We start from the raw sequence: 19,697 nt of genomic DNA, 5'->3' as shown, positions 1-19,697 counted from the left end.
AAATAAACAAGTAGAAACCCATAGAGAGGAGACACAAAAATCCCGGAAAGAATTCGAGGAAAACACAATCAAACAGTTGAAGGAATTAAAAATGGAAATAGAAGCAATCAAGAAAGAACACATGGAAACAACCCTTGATATAGAAAATCAAAAGAAGAGACAAGGAGCTGTAGATACAAGCTTCACCAACAGAATACAAGGGATGGAAGAGAGAATCTCGGGAGCAGAAGATTCCATAGAAATCATTGACTCGACTGTCAAAGATAAAGTAAAGCAGAAAAAGCTACTGGTCCAAAACATACAGGAAATCCAGGACTCAATGAGAAGATCAAACCTAAGGATAATAGGTATAGAAGAGAGTGAAGACTCCCAGCTCAAAGGACCAGTAAATATCTTCAACAAAATCATAGAAGAAAACTTCCCTAACCTAAAAAAAGAGATACCCATAGGCATACAAGAAGCCTACAGAACTCCAAATAGATTGGACCAGAAAAGAAACACCTCCCGTCACATAACAGTCAAAACACCAAACGCACAAAATAAAGAAAGAATATTAAAAGCAGTAAGGGAAAAAGGTCAAGTAACATATAAAGGCAGACCTATCAGAATCACACCAGACTTTTCGCCAGAAACTATGAAGGCCAGAAGATCCTGGACAGATGTCATACAGACCCTAAGAGAACACAAATGCCAGCCCAGGTTACTGTATCCTGCAAAACTCTCAATTAACATAGATGGAGAAACCAAGATATTCCATGACAAAACTAAATTTACACAATATCTTTCTACAAATCCAGCACTACAAAGGATAATAAAGGGTAAAGTCCAACATAAGGAGGCAAGCTATACCCTAGAAGAAGCAAGAAACTAATCGTCTTGGCAACAAAACAAAGAGAAGAAAAGCACACAAAGATAACCTCACATCCAAATATGAATATAACAGGAAGCAATAATCACTATTCCTTAATATCTCTCAACATCAATGGCCTCAACTCCCCAATAAAAAGACATAGATTAACAAACTGGATACGCAATGAGGACCCTGCATTCTGCTGCCTACAGGAAACACACCTCAGAGACAAAGACAGACACTACCTCAGAGTGAAAGGCTGGAAAACAACTTTCCAAGAAAATGGTCAGAAGAAGCAAGCTGGAGTAGCCATTCTAATATCAAATAAAATCAATTTCCAACTAAAAGTCATCAAAAAAGATAAGGAAGGACACTTCATATTCATCAAAGGAAAAATCCACCAAGATGAACTCTCAATCCTAAATATCTATGCCCCAAATACAAGGGCACCTACATACGTAAAAGAAACCTTACTAAAGCACAAAACACACATTGCACCTCACACAATAAAGTGGGAGATTTCAACACCCCACTCTCATCAATGGACAGATCATGGAAACAGAAATTAAACAGTGATGTCGACAGACTAAGAGAAGTCATGAGCCAAATGGACTTAACGGATATTTATAGAACATTCTATCCTAAAGCAAAAGGATATACCTTCTTCTCAGCTCCTCATGGTACTTTCTCCAAAATTGACCATATAGTTGGTCAAAAAACGGGCATCAACAGGTACAGAAAGATAGAAATAATCCCATGCGTGCTATCAGACCACCACGACCTAAAACTGGTCTTCAATAACAATAAGGGAAGAAACCCACATATTCGTGGAAATTGAACAATGCTCTACTCAATGATAACCTAGTCAAGAAAGAAATAAAGAAAGAAATTAAAAACTTTTTAGAATTTAATGAAAATGAAGGTACAACACACCCAAACTTATGGGACACAATGAAAGCTGTGCTAAGAGGAAAACTCATAGCGCTGTGTGCCTGCAGAAAGAAACAGGAAAGAGCATATATCAGCAGCTTGACAGCACACCTAAAAGCTCTAGAGCAAAAAGAAGCAAATACACCCAGGAGGAGTAGAAGGCAGGAAATAATCAAACTCAGAGCTGAAATCAACCAAGTAGAAACAAAAAGGACCATAGAAAGAATCAACAGAACCAAAAGTTGGTTCTTTGAGAAAATCAACAAGATAGATAAACCCTTAGCCAGACTAACGAGAGGACCCAGAGAGTGTGTCCAAATTAACAAAATCAGAAATGAAAAGGGAGACATAACTACAGATTCAGAGGAAATTCAAAAAATCATCAGATCTTACTATAAAAGCCTATATTCAACAAAACTTGAAAATCTACAGGAAATGGACAATTTCCTAGACAAATACCAGGTACCAAAGTTAAATCAGGAACAGATAAACCAGTTAAACAATCCCATAACTCCTAAGGAAATAGAAGCAGTCATTAAAGGTCTCCCAACCAAAAAGAGCCCAGGTCCAGACGGGTTTAGTGCAGAATTCTATCAAACCTTCATAGAAGACCTCATACCAATATTATCCAAACTATTCCACAAAATTGAAACAGATGGATCACTCCCGAATTCCTTCTACGAAGCCACAATTACTCTTATACCTAAACCACACAAAGACACAACAAAGAAAGAGAACTTCAGACCAATTTCCCTTATGAATATCGACGCAAAAATACTCAATAAAATTCTGGCAAACCGAATCCAAGAGCACATCAAAACAATCATCCACCATGATCAAGTAGGCTTCATCCCAGGCATGCAGGGATGGTTTAATATACAGAAAACCATCAACGTGATCCATTATATAAACAAACTGAAAGAACAAAACCACATGATCATTTCATTAGACGCTGAGAAAGCATTTGACAAAATTCAACACCCCTTCATGTTAAAAGTCCTGGAAAGAATAGGAATTCAAGGCCCATACCTGAACATAGTAAAAGCCATATACAGCAAACCAGTTGCTAACGTTAAACTAAATGGAGAGAAACTTGAAGCAATCCCACTAAAATCAGGGACTAGACAAGGCTGCCCACTCTCTCCCTACTTATTCAATATAGTTCTTGAAGTTCTAGCCAGAGCAATCAGACAACAAAAGGAGGTCAAGGGGATACAGATCGGAAAAGAAGTCAAAATATCACTATTTGCAGATGATATGATAGTTTATTTAAGTGATCCCAAAAGTTCCACCAGAGAACTACTGAAGCTGATAAACAACTTCAGCAAAGTGGCTGGGTATAAAATTAACTCAAATAAATCAGTAGCCTTCCTCTACACAAAAGAGAAACAAGCCGAGAAAGAAATTAGGGAAACGACACCCTTCATAATAGACCCAAATAATATAAAGTACCTCGGTGTGACTTTAACCAAGCAAGTAAAAGATCTGTACAATAAGAACTTCAAGACACTGAAGAAAGAAATTGAAGAAGACCTCAGAAGATGGAAAGATCTCCCATGCTCATGGATTGGCAGGATTAATATAGTAAAAATGGCCATTTTACCAAAAGTGATCTACAGATTCAATGCAATCCCCATCAAAATACCAATCCAATTCTTCAAAGAGTTAGACAGAACAATTTGCAAATTCATCTGGAATAACAAAAAACCCAGGATAGCTAAAACTATCCTCAACAATAAAAGGACTTCAGGGGGAATCACTATCCCTGAACTCAAGCAGTATTACAGAGCAATAGTGATAAAAACTGCATGGTATTGGTACAGAGACAGACAGATAGACCAGTGGAATAGAATTGAAGACCCAGAAATGAACCCACACACCTATGGTCACTTGATTTTTGACAAAGGAGCCGAAACCATCCAATGGAAAAAAGATACCATTTTCAGCAAATGGTGCTGGTTCAACTGGAGGTCAACATGTAGAAGAATGCAGATTGATCCATGCTTATCACCCTGTACAAAGCTTAAGTCCAAGTGGATCAAGGACCTCCACATCAAACCTGATACACTCAAACTAATAGAAGAAAAACTAGGGAAGCATCTGGAACACATGGGCACTGGAAAAAATTTCCTGAACAAAACACCAATGGCTTATGCTCTAAGATCAAGAATCGACAAATGGGATCTCATAAAACTGCAAAGCTTCTGTAAGGCAAAGGACACTGTGGTTAGGACAAATTGGCAACCAACAGATTGGGAAAAGATCTTTACCAATCCTACAACAGATAGAGGCCTTATATCCAAAATATACAAAGAACTCAAGAAGTTAGACCGCAGGGAGACAAATAACCCTATTAAAAATGGGGTTCAGAGCTAAACAAAGAATTCACAGCTGAGGAATGCCGAATGGCTGAGAAACACCTAAAGAAATGTTCAACATCTTTAGTCATAAGGGAAATGCAAATCAAAACAACCCTGAGATTTCACCTCACAACAGTGAGAATGGCTAAGATCAAAAACTCAGGTGACAGCAGATGCTGGCCAGGATGCGGAGAAAGAGGAACACTCCTCCATTGTTGGTGGGATTGCAGACTGGTACAACCATTCTGGAAATCAGTCTGGAGGTTCCTCAGAAAATTGGACATTGAACTGCCTGAGGATCCAGCTATACCTCTCTTGGGCATATACCCAAAAGATGCCCCAACGTATAAAAAAGACACATGCTCCACTATGTTCATCGCAGCCTTATTTATAATAGCCAGAAGCTGGAAAGAACCCAGATGCCCTTCAACAGAGGAATGGATACAGAAAATGTGGTACATCTACACAATGGAATATTACTCAGCTATCAAAAACAACGGCTTTATGAAATTCGTAGGCAAATGGTTGGAACTGGAAAATATCATCCTGAGTGAGCTAACCCAATCACAGAAAGACATACATGGTATGCACTCACTGATAAGTGGCTTTTAGCCCAAATGCTTGAATTACCCTAGATGCCTAGAACAAATGAAACTCAAAATGTAAATGCTTCACTCCTTCTCTAAAAGGGGAACAAGAATACCCTTGGCAGGGAATAGGGAGGCAAAGATTAAAACAGAGGCAGAAGGAACAGCCATTCAGAGCCTGCCCCACATGTGGCCCATACATATACAGCCACCCAATTAGACAAGATGGATGAAGCAAAGAAGTGCAGGCCGACAGGAGCCGGATGTAGATCGCTCCTGAGAGACACAGCCAGAATACAGCAAATACAGAGGCGAATGCCAGCAGCAAACCACTGAACTGAGAATAGGACCCCCGTTGAAGGAATCAGAGAAAGAACTGGAAGAGCTTGAAGGGGCTCAAGACCCCATATATACAACAATGCCAAGCAACCAGAGCTTCCAGGGACTAAGCCACTACCTAAAGACTATACATGGACTGACCCTGGACTCTGACCTCATAGGTAGCAATGAATATCCTAGTAAGAGCACCAGTGGAAGGGGAAGCCCTGGGTCCTGCTAAGACTGAACCCCCAGTGAACTAGACTGTTGGGGGGAGGGTGGCAATGGGGGGAGGGTTGGGAAGGGAACACCCATAAGGAAGGGGAGGGGGGAGGGGGGAGGGGGATGTTTGCCCGGAAACCAAAGAATTATTATTAAGCATTAAATAAATTAAAAAAAAAAAGAATGTGTCTTTCTGAACTTCAAATTATTTCCTACGATTTTCTGCATCAGAGCCAATAGTAGAAAACATCTCAACCTAGCTTCACTAACAACTTTTATTCCCAATGTGTTGTAAGGGTGGTGGTCATTGCTGACAATCTTAAGTATCTAAGTTCTTCTCTAGGGTGGTGATTGAATCTGCTCCAGCAGCAATGCCTGAAAGATTAAGCATCAGTATTGTGAGTGACAGAGATGTTGCCCAGTGAGAGATTGGAAGCCCCTGTCACTGTACCAAGAACCAGGGGTAGGCCTGTGATGTTTAAGAAAAAACACATACTCGGGTCATTCGTGTTGCGTGAATGCCAAATCTTTTACTGTGGTTCACCAAATATATACCCCAAGTTCACTGGGTGGAGAAATCCAGGAAGCACTGTGAAAAAAAACCGCTTACACCCTCAGGAACAAAGGAAGAGGAACAAAACACAGGAACCAATTTAAACAATGTTACTGCCCAGGGTAAACAGAAAGGTCAGGGCATTCCTTTGTTAGGAACAAATGGCTTTCACACGCATCAGCAAAGCACAACAGGAGTCAAACACGGACCCGGCCCTAGAGGGTCCCACAAGCCTCCTTAGAGTTCTTTCTCTCTCTCTCTTTCTTTCTTTCTTTCTTTCTTTCTTTCTTTCTTTCTTTCTTTCTTTCTCTCTCTCTCTCTCTCTCTCTCTCTCTCTCTCTTTCTTTCTCTTTCTTCCTTCCTTCCTTCCTTCCTTTCTTTCTTTCTTTCTTTCTTTCTTTCTTTCTTTCTTTCTTTCTTTCTTCTGTTTCAAAAAGCTTTTATCTTTACTTGGTCCAAGACTTGGGAGAGGCTCCAGGGTGCTTACAATCGGGTGGAGGTGCTGAGGCGGCCGGTGCAGAGCAGAGGAGGGAGCCTCTTGGAAGGCACAGAGGCCTCCTAGTCGTGCTTGAGAGTGAGGCACTCAAAGAGATACCTGCCCAGAGATGCCTGGGGCACACCTCTCTGCACTGGTTGGGCCCTGCCACCCCACGGAGGTTGGTCAGGCGGTTGCCCATCTTCTTGATGAGCTTCACCTCCTTATCCAGGAAGTGGCTTTCCAAGAAGTCACAGAGGTGAGGGTCTGTGTGGGCAGAACCCAGGGCATGCAGATCCAAGAGGGCCTGGTTCAGGTTCTTCTGCAGGGCCAAGGCAGCTTCCATGGCCTCCAGGATTTTACCCCACTCATCTTGAGATGGCTTCTGCACATCCTGGAAAAGTGCACGGCCCCAGCAATCATTCTGCAACATGAGGACATGCTCAGCGCCCCCCTGCTTCTCCTTAGAAGTAGTGGCCTATGCCCTCCAAAGCCATGTCATCCCCATCAGAAAAGAAGCCCAGGGAGAGGTAGGTGTAGGAGGCCCGCAGGTGCAAGTTGACCAGGCGGTTCACGGCAGCTTTCACTTCGGTGGAATAATCCTGATGAATCTGAGAGATCTTGGCTGATCCCGTGTATGGGGCTAAGCACAAAGACAGTGCTGGCTGGTCCTAGGAGTTGAAGGCAGCAAAGAGATGGTCCCGGAGGCTGTGACTGAAGAGACTCGTAAGATGGCTGGAAGTTAATAAAGTGGGAGTCCCTGGGTCTTTTCTGTCCATACACTGTTGAAGCAAGATATAGATCCACGGGATCTCCAAAGCACTGCTCAGAATTTTCACATTATTTTTAGATTAAGAGGGGATGCAAGGGCAGAGCAGAACTCCATAATAGCATGAAGTCCTCAGGACACAGAGGCTTTCTCATGCGGCTGTGATAACCTGTGGGCCTCATTCCATGAGTTCTCAAGCCATTTGTCCTTCCTTCTTCATGGCCCTCGGCACTTACCCACTCTTTTCAAATCTCACTGCTTCTCTGAAACATACCAGGTCTAAGGAAACCATGGGTTAGAGAAAAGGAAATCTTTTCGGAGTCATTTTCTTCTTACGTGCATGTGCCTGGAGGGGTTCTCCGCATAAGTCTGAGATGCTAGCGGCACAGCAAAGGTAAGAGGCTACATGAAATAGCGTGTATAAGTTTCAGAATGTTCAGGTTGAAGAACACACACACACACACACACACACACACACACACACACACACACCACCCTGCCTGTTCAAGAGGGCTGATCATTTTGATGTTGGCCAGCCCTGGAATCTGAGCTGAAGACTGTCTATTGTCAAACAGGCTCAAGACACCCCAGTGTGCACAGAAACAAAGCAAACCTTTGTTTTGCAGAAGTAGAGACAACCTGCTGCTCCCCACCTCTCTAACCAAGGCCAAACAGCACAACAGGGTAGAGAGGCTAAGCCTCTATAAAAACCTGACTTGGAGTGAAGTCAACCTCTCACTCTCAGGACACAGATGCTAACTGAAGAGTATAGCTGGTTATACAGGTGAGATAGATTGGAGACAAGGCTTAATGATAGTCCACTATGTATGCACCAGATAATTCGTAGGTACCCAGCAAGTGTTGGGAGAAGTGTCATTGAAATTCTGTAGTTCAAGCTTTTAAACTAACTTAGTCCTCAATGCCTATATCTGGGTCATATAGGATAGATGATCTCTTAACCCTAGATAGGATGGGAGGGACACAGTCTCTCTCTATATTGTTTAGTGAATTGTGATCAGGATAGAAGTGATTTCCAATGATTCCCATATCCTCAGAAAGGGGCTGTGCTGGTCTGATATCAGTTAGGAAGGACAGAACCATCCTATAGGACACATGTAAGGGTCTGTTATTCCCAAAGAGCCAGGTCTTCTGTACTCCAGAGTCACTGGAGTTGGCCAGGTGGTGCTCTTCTGACTGGCGAGTATGTGGGCAAGCCGAATAAAGTACCTCCCTTACCTGGAATGGGGGAAGAGGAGGAGGAAGCTGAGCCAAGTTGGTACTTACAGTGTCTCATCTCCCTGTTGGTATTCTGTCTAACCTCCACCTCCACAGTTGCCTGGCGACAGCAGCCAGGTATGCCCCACCCCACAGTTGCCTGGCAACAGCCAGCTGTGCATGACTATAAAAGGGGCTGCTTGCCCCCTCCTCTTTCTCTTTGTTCTTCTCTTCTTTACTCTTCCACTCTGTCCCTTCTCTTCCCATTCTCCTCCTTTCCCCCCATGTGCCTATGTCCGGTTTCCTTTTTTTCTCCCCCCTTCTACTCTTCTTCTCTCATTAAACCTCACCATGTAGAACCAGGTTGACTTGGTGTGTTCTGTCCGGGCAGGAGTAGAGACTTCTACCCTAACACATTGGTTCTAACATTGGTGGCTCATATGCAGTGATGGATCTCCCCGTGCCTACATGGCCTGGCGCCCTGTGGCCACCACTGACCATGGTGGGGAGGATAGGTCTTTTGTGCCTCCACAGCCCACAGCTGGAGTGAGCTGTGGGGCAGCGGTGGAAGGGATGGAGGGGAGGGATGGAGTGGTGGGTGCTCTCCCGCTGCATCACCCAACAGCTGCCAGCCAGTGGTCGCTGGGCTTGGGCTGTCACAAAGAGGGGCCCAGCAGAGCCTTGAAAATCATCGATTGTCTCTTGCTGCATTGTAATTAGTCCCAGAGATCACATGGATAACTGGGCCAGGAAGGTGCCTAAAAAGAATATCATTTGTCTTAGGCATGGGACAGTCTTCACCAACTCCTATCAGAGGACATTTTGAACCCATGTAGTCCTTTATATGGGATTGTTAGAAGCTGACTCTCCCACCTGCCTTCACTATTGATTTTAGTGTGGGTTACATAGTAAGAGCACCTTTGTTCTCCATGCTGTACAGCTTTCAGACTTGTTTGCAAAGTCTTGGTATTTGTATTTGTATCTCTCAGGTAAAGTGAGATTTACGTTCCTACTGTATAGACTGTTTCAAACCAACACACACCAAATACCTGCTGACGATCAGGTTGCCTTGACTTGAAAAATGAGGCTTTCCAAAACTTGTTGAGCACAGTGACATGAAAAACTTGTAACAATGGGTTTATGCTGAAAGCTAATCTCAAAAGTTCTGCTTCTGTTAAGCTTGGCTTGGTTGGAAAGGCCATGAAAAAACTATGTAAGATTCTTCTTGGTGCAGCTGGGATCATTTGGTTGCTCCCAATCCTGTGGAGAGCAGGAGATGTTTTGGCCTTTAAGTAAAATTCTTACCTTGCCTATTGTGGTCTCCGTGAGTGTTTGGATCTGGACTATAATACTACAGCAGGATGTCTGAAGGAAGACTGGTTACTATAAGGGGCTCTGACCCTGATCCCCACTCTTGTCCCATATTTCCAGGAAGTCTTTCTACTTTCTGCGTCTGCAATCCTTGCCTAGGAAGCTGATTTGTCAGTAGATCAAGAGGAGAGAGAGCAAAGAGGAAAATCAAATATTTATTGGTTGCTAGTGATGTGTTTATAAAAAGATAAAGGGGGGGGGGGAATATGTTCTATGGAGGTGTGGTGAGGTCTCAGCGGGCCCATGCTGAGACGTCCCTTTCCCCTGACTGTACAGAATAGAATAGAGTTTATCTAGGGTATGGGGAGGGGAGTTAAGAGGGTAGTAAGGGCAGAGAGGTGGGGAGGGGGAAGAGAAGTAGAGAAATAGAGTAGAGGAGTAGAGGCCCGCCATGAGCACAGAGAGAATGGAGGAAGGGAATGGTGAGAGAGGGAACAAAGAAGGAAGAGGGCAAGAGCAAGAGAGGAAGAGAGAACAGAAAGAGTGAGGAGGGGGCAAGCAGCCCCTTTTACAGTGTCAGGCATACCTGGCTGTTGCCAGGCAACTGTGGGGGTGGAGCTTAGGCAGAATGCTAACAGCCAGGTTCTCTGAGCAAAGACCTTTCCTTGTATCTCCAGGCCCATGATCATGGTGTGGTGGGACACATTTAATCCTAGCACTAGGGAGACAGAGGCCTGGAACTCTAGGATGGAGGTCAGCTTGGTCTACATAGTAGTTCCTGGACAGCCAGAGCCAAAAAGTGCATTCCTGTCTCAAAACAAAACAAAAAAAACCATACATACATACATACATACATACATACATACATACATGCATACATGGATGCACACACACACGAGTCAATAAATAAAAAGATTTTTCAAAATCAGGCATGAGTCTACATGCCTGTAACCCTATTGCTTGGGTGTTAGAGGCAGGATGAGCAGTTCAGCTATCCTGGACTGAGAAAATAATAAACAAAAACAAAACTACAAGCTTAGAGATCAGTTCAGCAGCACAGCACCCTTGTATGGTTATAGCATAGTCAGAATACTCACCACACTCTTCCCCCTAAAAGCATCAAGTTCCAAAGGCTTATCCCTACAGCGTCTTCATGGTTCCATACCTCCTCTCTTGCCAGATATGATCCAGCAAGCACAAGCTGCCCCTGCAAGCTGATCAAGAGGCATGCTATCTCAAGCATTGCCCCCATAATTTTGGTCTTCTGGATTTCAGCAGAAAGCCTGTCAGGAAAAAGTCCTGTTCTTACACTAGAAGATTGTTACTAGGCAAGGCAGAGGGAGGCACTTACTGTCAGCAGGTCCAGACAGCTACATGTCTCTCTCAGCACCCTGGAGGCTTGTAAAAATGTCCGGAAACATTTCACAGAGGCCTCCAAACCACACAAGCAGCTCTTAGTTCCAGGGAGATCTCATTGCAAGCTTCATAAAATATCTGCTCTTGATATACTGCAGCCAGGTTCTATTTCTTGGTGAAAAAGTAAACACAGGTGACATTGGACATCCAATTTCCAGAAACTTATCCAATGAGGACAAAAGACTAATTGCCTCTAGACAGAGTGGAGAGAGAGGCGACACATGGGGAGATGGGAAAGGTAAAATGGGAGACACTGTGTGACGATGAGGAGTTCAGTTTTAATTGGGCATGTTAATTAGGTGAGCCAAAGGGAGATTCTATTGCTGGACTTCAATACTTTGATAGGTGGACCTTGGCAGATAGCTGCAGGAGAAGGAAGTGGATGAATAGGGAAATAGGCCTTAGGGGTTGGCTTTAGGCATACAATCTAATGGCTTTTGGCAATGCAGAGTGTCCCACGCGCGATTTCTCGCCGGCAAGAAACACTCGGGTACATAGAAATCCTTACTGTGACCAACTTTATTATAATCTTAAAAGAGGAAGCCCCGCGCGCCGGCATGGCGCGCTTATAAACACCCTAGCGCGGTGCACCCACACCTGACTGGTTGCTTACTCATGACCTCATCAGGCACGCCCCGGAATGGGCAAAGACCTGGCACGAAGGCACTCTTGCACATGAGCACACAGTTAATCTCCCGATAGGGAGTCGGCTGGCGCGGCGAAGGCTAGCGCCATCTTGTCTGACTCGGCCTTCCACGTGGGGCGCAGTGGAAGCCAGCTCCATCTAGTGGTGGCGAACGTTATTGCGACCCTTTACAGCAGAGGGAATGGAGAAGAAAGGAAAGGGCTACCAGGCCCATCATGCTGGAGCTGGCCAGATTCCCATTAGTGCTGATGGATTGATTACCTTCTCACCTAGCACGAGGGCATTGGGACGGAGGTGCTAATTCATCCTCCTAGAGCAGCAGCTTTGGTGTCCCTCATGTTCTACTACGAGCGACTGTTTGATTCAGGTCTTCCACATCGCCTGAATTTCATATTATCTTCCTAAACAATATTTCTATAAACTCAGGTTCCTTTTACATTATGTGGTATAGTCTGAGAAATGGTTTCTGTAAATGAGACGCTGCTCTCTCACCAGCCTCCTGTGCACACCCACTAACATGGAGAACGTCAAAGTCATATGGACATCTAAACTTCATTGTTCTTTCCTATGGCATACTTTGAGCACTCTACCACTGGGTTTTGTCTATAAACCCAACACAGTGTAGCAATTCTTTAAGCGTGCATTTCGCATGCTGACCAGTACAGAGGAAAATTGCTTTAACAACCATAAAAAAGACTCCATGTCCTGTGGTATTCTGCAGAAGGGAACCAGCTGTCTAGCTCAGCAGAGGGCAAAGGCCTTCAAGTGCATCACCAAAACCTCAGGCCACCCTCCCCGATTTTAGCAAACTCATTAGGAACACACATTCCTCCTACATTTAAGAACTGTCCCTGTGCTCCTTGAATTCTCTGGCATTGACCATTTTACCTTGAAAAGGTCCAAATCTCTTTCCTGTTCTGGGTTGGTCTGATGCTGCTTGTATTCGAATGCTAAGTATTGGTTTCTCCTGACCAGCAGATCCTTGTGTACACCAAGTGATGCTGTATGAACATTGCTCCCCAATTTAACTGGTCAATAAAAGGCTAAAAAAAGCCTGTGGAGAGAGAAAGGTGGGACTTAAGGGTCAACTTGGGTTGCAGGGAAAGGAAGCGGAGAGAGAAAGAAGATTGAGGTAGAGGCTGCCATGAGAGGAGATGTGTAACTTTAATTTTTTCAAACTTTATTTTTAACGATGGTTTTTAAACATTTTAACCTCCCTTGTAATCCACCACTCAACAAAGGTAGTGGGAAAGAAAGGATATAGGGGTGGGGAGGAAGTGGACCTGTTTAGAAAGGTTTTCTGGAGCAAGTTCCCATCTATGTTGTCTAGAAATCGGCACTTCAATTCACAAATTATCAGGCAGCAAGCAGAAGGTTGATCCACTAGCAAACACCTCATAGATAACATCAGCAGTCCAGTTTTGTAGAGTTGGGTTAGCAACTTCAGAAGTGAAGATCAGTGAAGACACGAGACCCACAAGCATGGCACAGTTAGCTGTAGCAGCAAGCCAAGCTCTCTCTCCCCACCACTCTGTGGAGTTCTATTTATAGCCCTCCAAACATCACGTGTTCTCCATATGCCTTGCCTCAAAATGGGTCCTGCCTCAGCACATGCGTCCAATCAGCCCGAGTCTGCGGAAGTGGCAAGACACTGCGTTTCTTTCTACGGAGTCCCAACAAACCCAGCTCAACTTTGCAACGTAAGGCAGACCAATACACGTGTGTTGTTAGCAGATAACCCTTCCTCACATGTGCTTTTACATACTTGCTTTGCAGGTCATCACCTGCTTCAGCGAAACTCCCTTCAGGAGTCTGCCTTAGTCTTTCACATGTGCACTTTAGGAAAACTCTCCTTCGTGTGTCTGCCCCAGCGAAACACTATCCAACACAACTAACTTTGCAAAGGACCCTTACGTTTCCACTTTGGAGATGGACTATGAGCCCGTGGCCAGGAGAATCAGAAAGTCACAAGGGACTTCATCGCTGGGGACTAAGTATAACTCTATACCTGCCCAATGTAGGCTCCCGGTTTTAAAATACCTGGATTATGTCTCCTTCTTATAGACTGGCTAGATTTGCTCTTAATCCAACTGGCCAGCCCTCAGGGCCATGTTCTCAGCATTCAGCTACTCCATGGCATCTTCTTCCTCTTTCACATCTCTTTTTCCTTTCCTTGTGGTCTCTGCCTCAGATCTCCAAACTCTGGACTGTAGGCATCTCTATTCAACCAATAGCTTTAAATTAAGGAGCAAGGTTAGCATCATTTGATGTATATGAGAATCTTTTTGTCCCTGGGGGCAACAGGACCCTGAGGGCCAGTATTTAACATTATAATACATAGTAACAGACTAAACCACAACAGAGATAAATCTATTTTTAATCATTATCAGTATAAAGTATATTAAAAACCGATAGACAAGTAGGTCTGAAGGGAAAGGTTGGATATCTGGGAGATAGCCAAAATATGAAGCCCATTTTTTGTTGTGTTGTGGATTGCCCTGGTGCTGTTCAAAAGCAAACGGCTGTCCAAAAGCAAACGGCCAAAAAAGGGAGGTCGCTAACAGTCCTGTCTAGTTATGATATCTAGGAATCATTCAATAACCAGTGTGGCACAATAACCTAGAGGGTGCAGTCGTGGCAAACAAGTTTAGTTACCAATCCAAAGAACAAGTACAAGGAACACAAGTCCACGGTGATCCTAAGAGAATGTTCCTCTTACATAACCGTGCAGTGTCGCAGAGGGATGGGTTGAAATCAGTCCTGAGAGTGATGAGCCCACAGTTATCACTGTCCATTTTCATTTAGGATGCTTTCTCTAGATTTATTAGTCCTTCTGAAGTGTGTAAATGAAATATGATGTGCGTCTATTGGACCCTGTATTCAGTAGGACATCATTTAAAACATAAACTAGTGATTTTTTTTAACACATACACAGGTGCTTTTAACAACTGTTAATTGCAATGTTATCAAACTGGAGGCTGCCATAAGACTTCAGTTGTGAGGTACTGAAAATTCAGTATATAAGAATATGTTACATAGGTATGGGTTTACCTACAAATAATATGCAGTAAAATGAATCATTAAGTGAACCTCCAATTTTAGAAAAGAAAATCCAAAAGCCCAAATACAGCTTATGTTCCTCAATACACAGTGTTCGTGAAAAGAAACAACAGAAATGGATAATGGGTTGATAATGGGTGTATCTTGGTTACAGGGTGTGAACTAGTTTTAAGAAAATAATCTACCACCGATTAAATAATTATTTTGAGATACATGTAAGGGTTTGGGGATTTAGCTCAGTGGTAGAGCGCTTGCCTAGCAAGCGCAAGGCCCTGGGTTCGGTCCCCAGCTCCAAAAAAAAAAAGAGAGAGAGATACATGTAAGTGAATCATAATGCCAATACACCTTTTCAACTATATTGATTTCTGATAAATTATGCCCCCTTCAAGAGATGGGATATATAATCAAACCACAGGTTTTTATGTGCTTCGAATTTGACTAAAAATAAGCTTAGTAAACAATGGAGTTTCGATTAAATAATACCTCATGTAAAGATTTAGAGAACTTGGTAGTTTCAATTTATAATTTACTTGGGATTTGAAGAATTTCTACCAAACTCACAATAAATGATGATGTTATAAAATTTTGGAGTTCACATTTTCCTAATATCTCAACGGCAACACGCCCCCTAAAGAGGCGGTAAACACCCTGCCCAGACAGCTTTGTTAACCAAAGTGCAAAGGTTAGTCTCTGCCACAAGTGTTCATTCATGCTCTCCTCTGATGTGCTCTAATGATGTTCAGTGCAGTCCCTCATGACTTTTACTTGTAGACCCTTGGCTGATACTAATAAAGGTACTTGCCAAAGGTCTTTATTCTAGCTCCCTATCTGTTTTGCCTATGCAAACTTGATAACCGTGATAGGCAGCAGCTGAGGGGGATGGAATAATCCCATGGGCACCTTACCCTTTGAAGCTCTCCCCAGGTCACTTGGGGAGGTGGGACCTGGGAAGGGGAGGAACTCTGCCTTAACGTGTCCTGTAACCGCCTTTCTATCCAGTTTACTGAGGCAGGAAAAGGAGCGCGTAGCTGGGAAAAGGGAAATACTTGGGGAGTGCAGTTGTCACCAGTCTGGTTATGACAATGGGCTTCTCCTCACCATCCACCTGCTGATTGAGGCCCCGACAGCCTCCATAGGGCCCAGCTACGTTCTGGTCCCACCATTTCTGGCCCTCAGAACAACAAGCCCTCAACCCACTTTGCCCGCTCCCACAGTGCCCCTCAGTGAGGTAACCGAGAGTCTGCTCATTAATCAGGACCTCCAGAGCGATGGGCACGCGCTTCTGAACCTAATAGAAAAGTCTTTCTTGGTCCTAAACTTTACAAGACTTACCCTCACCAGCTCTTGAGGGCTTTGCTACGATATGGTTCCACCCTACTCTGAAGGCATAGCTGCCACACCTCTGTAAATCAGACGGTCAAAGATGATGCCTGCAGACTGAGGTCCCAGGCCTCCCTTACCATACAGCAGGTGTCAGGTCAGGGATTATGCACGGGCTCAGTTCCCCCAGATAAACGGTTCCTATGTAGTCACACCCATAGCACCCAAACCAATAGAGACAGATACCCGATCCCTCCCGAGGACGTCTGGTGGACATGTTCCACTGGACTAACCCCCTGCGTGCACCAGGAGGTTCTAAGCAGGACCCAAGGATTTTGTGTCTTAGGCTAGATCCCCTGCTTTTGTACCATGAGAACTATGAATTCATTTAAGAATTAGTAAAAGATACAAGACTGGTACGGGGTAAAAGAGAACTGCCCTAACTCCAAATGTCCTCACAGGGGCCAGCCTTGGGGGATTGGGGACCAGAATTACCTCCTTAGCAACCCAGTCCCATCAATACTCTGATCTGCGCATGACCATTGATACTGGCGTCTAGAGCATCGAAAACTCCACCTCTCACCTACGGGAATCACTAACTTCCTTAGCAGAGGTGGTTCTCCAAAATAAAAGGTGTCTAGACCTACTATTCTCACAACAAGGAGGGCTCTGCGTTGCACTAGGAGAAGAATGTTGCTTCTACATAAATCATTCAGGAGTAGTAAGGGACAATATGGCCAAAATCTGAGAAGGGCTAGCCAAGAGAGAAAGAGAAAGAGAGGTGACACAGAGTTGGTTTGAATCATGGTTTAATTTCTCCCCGTGGTTGACTACCCTGGTTTCTACCATGATGGGACCTTTAATTGTGTTACCTTGCTTTTGACCTTTGGACCCTGCATTTTAAATCACCTTGTATCACCTTTTGTTAAAGACCTCACTAATACAGTGCAAGTAATGGTGCTTAGACATCAGTACCAGGCTGTCATGACAGAAGAAACTGGGTGATTTCATGATTGAAATGCTCACAAGGAAAAGGGAAATGAGAGGGCTAGCACTTTTCCACCAACCTCAGACAGCTCCTCCCATCCAGGAGGGAGCGCACCAATCTTAACTGGCACATTCCCTGGAATGCCAGGGAGCCATTTCCTCACAGCAGGGCTTTCTCAACCTTATCCAAAAGAATGCACATCAAGAACCCAGATGCTGACCTAGTCTGTGTCAACCTAAAGGTCGATTGAGCTCACCAATGCTCCCGTATGCCCAATCAGAATGTATGAAAACCGTACTAACGAATTGTTCCGGGTCTCCTCTCTTTGCGAGGTAGACAGACCCTAGCTTGCTGGAATAATTATCCTCTTACTATTGCATTGATCTCTGGTCTCACGGTAGTCTCCTGGTAATTAAGACTCAGGTCCAGTCTTACAGGTCGACCTTATAATCATGAGTACTTATAGACTGAAAGGGCCATGATAGCTGGCACCAGAGCTTCCCCTCAGGCTCAGGATCCAGAGCCCTATCCCCACCCTACCCCCACCCCCACCCCAACTCCCGGTGGTGTGGAACCAGTAGCTCCTGGAGGGAGAAGGAAAAAAAAAAAGAAAACCTCTGAAGCTCCATGGAGCCCAGGCCAGGCCACATCTGCTCCGAAGCTGGGGCCATAGCATCCTCTTGACCTCAGAAACCCAGGGTCCCACTGACAGGGACCTGGAGAAAAAGACCAAAAAACAAACAGAAATCTCCGGGGCAAAACCTTAGCCTTCTGGTCGACCTGATCAAGCTGCCACCAACCCCACCATGAGTCCTAATAGGGAGTACAGCAACCACCCCTCCCTATAGTTCTCCCGGTACAACCACATAGATAGAGACCGTCCTCAGACACAACGCCATCTCCGGGACGCACCCAACACGCTGGCCAGCTCACACAGGCACTTCCTCGTCCTCTGTCATCAACCAGAGAACAGGAGCATTTTGCAAACTTGTCACCACTAAGTGTTGTCTGACAGCCATCTCAATCAAGCAAACCAATACAGATAGCTCACGTGCCGCCACACTCACTCACTCACCGGGTCTTTCAGGAGGGTCTTCCCTAGCTCAGGGGAACACTCACCCACGCACAATGGAGCAGGGTACCTACCACTTCTCCCGTGGGGCACAGGCAGTCCCTGTTTGTCCCAGCCAAACACAATGAACTGGAGATAAACTCAGGCACCCAAAAATGAAAGTATGACTGAGTGGTGAAAACAGGCAACCTCAGTTTCTAAGTGAAAGTACTTGACTAAGAAAGGTTAGCGGGGCAAGGAACAGGCACAATTAGGGGAGAAGAGGGTGTCGGCAACCTCAGTTCCACACCATTTAGGGCTCATTTTTAAAACACTCCACCACTCAGGGTTTGTTTTTTTCTGTTCCTCACTGCCACCAATTGCTGCCTACCGACCCTCACCCACAGACCCACCCCCACTCCTCCCACCCCCTTACTCCCCTTTCGAAGACTAAACACAGAGAGTAAATTAAAAAAATGGTGGAATGGTTAAAATTCCCATTTTAGTTGATGTTGTTTGTTTTGCTTTTTTCCCTAGGAATACATTTTCTGACAGCATCCTCAGCCACTGCCGCCATGGTACCGAGAACCAGGGGTAGACCTGGGGGATTTAACAAAAGACAGAGACTTGGGTCATTCGTGCTATGAGGATGCCAAAGCTTTACTGAGGGTGTGTGTGTGTGTGTGTGTGTGTGTGTGTGTGTGTGTGTGTGTGTGTGTGTGTAAAATCGCAGTAAGCACAGTAGAAAAACAAGTTTACGCCCTCAGGAAAAAAAACAGGAACTGACTCAGCGTGGTTACTGCCAATCGGCCAAAGAGAAAAGGCCAAGATGTTTTGTTCTTAAGAACGAGGGGTTGGGGATTTAGCTCAGTGGTAGAGCGCTTGCCTAGCAAGCGCAAGGCCCTGGGTTCGGTCCCCAGCTCCGAAAAAAAGAACCAAAAAAAAGAAAAAGAAATCACTGTCAAGATCAGACCTGTCTCCAATTCATAGCATTCCACCTGCCTCTGTCTTCTTCCTGATCATTAGGAGTAAAGGCATGTATGGCCACACCCAGTCTCGTTATTTCTTTTACCCCAGGAAGGGTTTTTGGATTTTCTTTTGTTTTCTTTTGGTCTCTCCTTTTAATTTCTTTTTCTGGTACTTTATTGTATGTTGGGTTCAAGTTCAAGTTGTGAGGGTGTGTGTGTGTGTGTGTGTGTGTGTGTGTGTGTGTGTGTGTGTGTGTGTGTGTCCCTGGAAGGTTTTGCACCTACAAGTCTGTTTCACCTTCCTGGTTTCTGTCACTTGTTTGCACATTGACCTCACCATGATGGAGGCAGCCAGCCATGTGACCTGTTGTTCCAGGTCTTTTCTTTTTTTTTTTTTTTTTATTTTTTTCGGAGCTGGGGACTGAACCCAGGGCCTTGCGCTCGCTAGGCAAGCGCTCTACCACTGAGCTAAATCCCCAACCCCGTCCAGGTCTTTTCTGTTTCTCCCTTTCCCAGCCTTTAGGGGAACAGAACTTAATTAAACCCAATTTGCATGTGCAGAATGGTGAGGAGTCACCCAAAAGCAGCCGGAAGCCTCATACCATCTGAAAGACCCCCGGAGCGGGGAGACCCTCATTCAAGTCTCAGGATGATGCAA

General features: G+C 44.6%; 1 pseudogene; it reads right to left on the bottom strand.

Moving 5' to 3' along the window:
- Nucleotides 1-6,309: 6,309 nt before the first annotated feature.
- Ftl1-ps4 (ferritin light chain 1, pseudogene 4) lies at nucleotides 6,310-18,648 on the bottom strand (annotated as a pseudogene).
- Between the last annotated feature and the right edge of the window lie 1,049 nt (nucleotides 18,649-19,697).

The sequence above is a fragment of the Rattus norvegicus genome, chromosome 1, assembly GCF_021556685.1.
Source record: "Rattus norvegicus strain SHRSP/BbbUtx chromosome 1, alternate assembly SHRSP_T2T, whole genome shotgun sequence".
Classification (NCBI taxonomy): domain Eukaryota; kingdom Metazoa; phylum Chordata; class Mammalia; order Rodentia; family Muridae; genus Rattus; species Rattus norvegicus.
The sequence above is the reverse complement of the archived record's forward strand: the minus strand, read 5'-3'. Positions and strand labels throughout refer to the sequence as shown.